We start from the raw sequence: 3,341 nt of genomic DNA, 5'->3' as shown, positions 1-3,341 counted from the left end.
GCTGTCTGCGGAACATCCGCTCACCTGCTCTGATTCTGCACTAGCTAGCAGCTGTGTCTGCTAATGCTAAAGCTAATCTGTGGTTAGCCAGAGATAACCTTTAATGTCCAGGAAGGCAGAAACTACCTTCAGTTGGTTTCATCGCTTATCAGCCGCACTGATGGTCCCCATCATGTTGCTCCGTTTTGTTTGTTGTTTAATGTCTTTAATCTGATATTTTTTAAATCTCTTTTTTTCTGATAAATGTAACGCTGATGAGAAGAAGAAGCCATTTTTCAGCTCCATCTCAGAGCTACTAGCATCTGGAAACATCGGGGCTCTGTCTTACCTGACCTACTGTTTGGTGGGGTGGTGGTCGGCATGGTAACCAGAAGTAAACATTTATGTTAGCAGTCTCTCAGTATCAGCGCATTAGCAGAGCTCTGCAGCAGATAGGCTCTATTTAAACTAGATCTACCAGTTTGGAGCCCTCAGTTAATCAGTTTAATCTTTTATTCTGCACCTTTCTAGATTTTCTATGAATGATTTATTGTTGAAGTATTTATCGTTGTGATGAGAAAGTAGTAGCGATGACCTTTAACCTTTTATCCCCTCGGTTGAGTCAAAGGTTCAGTTGGTTTCAGACAGAAACCTGATTCCCTGATTCTTCCCTTCAGTCTGTGCAGCTTCCCTCCTCTCGCTGAAGAAAAGCTCTTTAAGATGCTGCCACCACCGTGCTTCACCATTGGATGGATACTCTGTAGTTTTAGACTTTTTTTTACTACACATGGAGACTGTAAAGGTTTGATCTGATCTGAGTTTCTTTCCACACTGAGCTGTAGCGAATGTTCCTGCTGTTTCCTGCAGGTCGATGAGGAACAGAAACATGTGAGGGAAAATCTGCGCTTCAGATGTGATCTACTGCTCCTCAGCCTTCCCTTTGATTGCTTTGGCTAATATTAGGATGCGCGCCCACGCAGGCTGTCAGCGTTTCCGGATGAAGCACACAGGCCTGCGATGAATTACGCCATTAAAGGAACAGTGAAGCTCCCAGACTGAACTTCTCTGCTTTGAAGTTTTAGATGAAGGACAGCTGGTCGATGATGTCAGCGCTCCGTCCTTTCCTTTCTTGCTCATCTCCACTCGGTCACTGACTGAGAAAGAATATTTTAGTACAAAGATTGATGTTTAAAAAGGAATTTAAGGGAACCAGCCAAGGAAAGTGGGGAAATTTGGAATGACTATTACTGTAAAAGTACTTATTTTCTAACATCAGTATATTTCTGTCTAATTTTTTGAGTAATTGTAAAGAAGCTATAAGTTTCAGAATCCTCCTGAAGTATTGATGCTTAGAACCACCTGCTATAGATTGTACACAACCTGCAGCATAAAAATGGCTAAAAAACAAGGACTGATTATTATTTCTTTTTAAAAAACAATCCAAAAAGAAAACAGGAGAGTCTTGATTCTCCTCACACTTTGACCAAGGATTAGTGCAACTATAGGCCTAACTCTGCTTTTAGACTCATCCTACTAAACAACTTGGCCTCATGGAAACAACTAAAGCTGTAATAAATTAATAAACTACTAATAATATCTGCTCTGAGTTTCTCTCATCTGTGGAACGTCATTAAATCTGTAGATCAGTGGCGTCCAGATTCAGTCCATAGGGCTGCTATCCGCCATGATGGATGCTGAGCTAAAAGGAAGAAGGAACTAACAGCTTCCTGAAAATGGAGGGAAAGTTTTGTCCTTCGTTTCACAGAGCAGCTCTTAGACGCCTGTTGGCCATGAAACTCCTTCCATGAAGCTCTCTATATGGTGGGAGGTCTGACTCTGCAGAACCTCTCCGCCTCCTCATCATTTACTGACTCCGCCCCTGCTGGAGGAGATGCTGCCCCCTGCTGCTTCCACTGTGTCATAACGACACTAACAGGCGGCGCTGGAGCAGAGGTCAGGAACCTGACCATGTCTGGACCTCAGCGGGCGCCTCAGAAGCAGCCGGTCCTGCAGAAGGTCCAGCTGAGCAGCAGGGCAGTGAATCTTTCATTTATCAGTTTTATCTGTGGAGTTCACTGCATTCAAAGCTGCTGCAGATGCATCCTGCTGCTCTTTAGCGGCATGGTTACATAACGCTGCAGCATATTGTAGAGGAAGTTGAATGTGATCCAGACCCCAAGAATGAAGGAAATGACAGATATGATTGCTGAGTTTGTGACTTGTTTTGTAGCTTTGCTGCAGCTCAGTCTGTCACTGAATTGATTTTCTTCCAGAACAAACTGTCTTCCAGTCCAGCCTCGTTCCTCGCTAATAGATCTGAGTGTCCAGAAAGCAGCAGTAGAGAAATGCTTCGGTCCACCATCCTTCAAGCATTTAAAGCCTGTCAGTAGAACGGCCTCAGATTTACTGGAGGAGTTGGAGCCGCAGTGGGAAGCAGACAGTGGAGGCAAGGAGGAGGGGGCCAGAGGCTCTGAGGTCACCTTCACCTTGAAGAAGGCTCTGCAGACCCCCAGCCTCCCCTCACATTTATGCACGTCTCCATCTGTAATTGCCTTGATGAATCAGTCAGCTGCAGACCCTCTGTTGTGTCCCTGGTGCCCAGAGGCAAGCAGACGAGCACAGATGGAGACCCGCGGCTGCAGCATCCTTCAACACGCCTGGAGCCACTTACGTAAATAACTTTTGTCATTTCATTACCTGAAAGCTTCACACCAGCAGAGGACCAGGATGCTGCTTTATTCCTGCTCATGTGTTTTTCTACCATATTTTAAAGGTCATAACTGTTTCATCTTTACGATTTGTTTTTACAAACTAATACAGCCACAGAACATTTAGAGCGGCACAGAATAAAACAGCTAATTTCACTGGAAAAAACAGTACATAAATAATAGTTGTATGATATTTGCAGCCAGGAAATGGTTTCATTTCGGTGTAACATCAAAGCCAAAAGCAGAACAGAAAAACATCGAGTGTTGGTGAGGATTTTACCAAAACAGTCCTTCTGAAATCTCTTTAAAGTCGTAGGGAATTCATACTAAATGTCAAATCATCCTGGCTTAAACATGTATATAAATGTACTCTTTATCAGACCATATTGTCCCAAAAGTCGGAAAATGTCTATTTAAAAAAAATCCTTTCTTAAAATCTGTGGTTTTTTTCGTTATCTTATTCAGGCCAGTCAGCCTGAACACCTAAATTTGGCCAATCATATATCAACGGTCATCTGTCAATCAAATTTTTTCAGTCATAGCATCTTGATTCATATGTCGCAGCTAATATATGTGAAGGTTGAAATCAGAAATCAGAGTCATTTCCTTCCCCATTGAGTTCCGTCCCAGTGTTCATGGGGATGGTCGTCTGTG

This window comes from Cyprinodon variegatus, unplaced genomic scaffold (genome assembly GCF_000732505.1).
Source record: "Cyprinodon variegatus isolate N-32 unplaced genomic scaffold, C_variegatus-1.0 Scaffold807, whole genome shotgun sequence".
In the NCBI taxonomy this organism is placed as follows: Eukaryota; Metazoa; Chordata; class Actinopteri; order Cyprinodontiformes; family Cyprinodontidae; genus Cyprinodon; species Cyprinodon variegatus.
The sequence above is the reverse complement of the archived record's forward strand: the minus strand, read 5'-3'. Positions refer to the sequence as shown.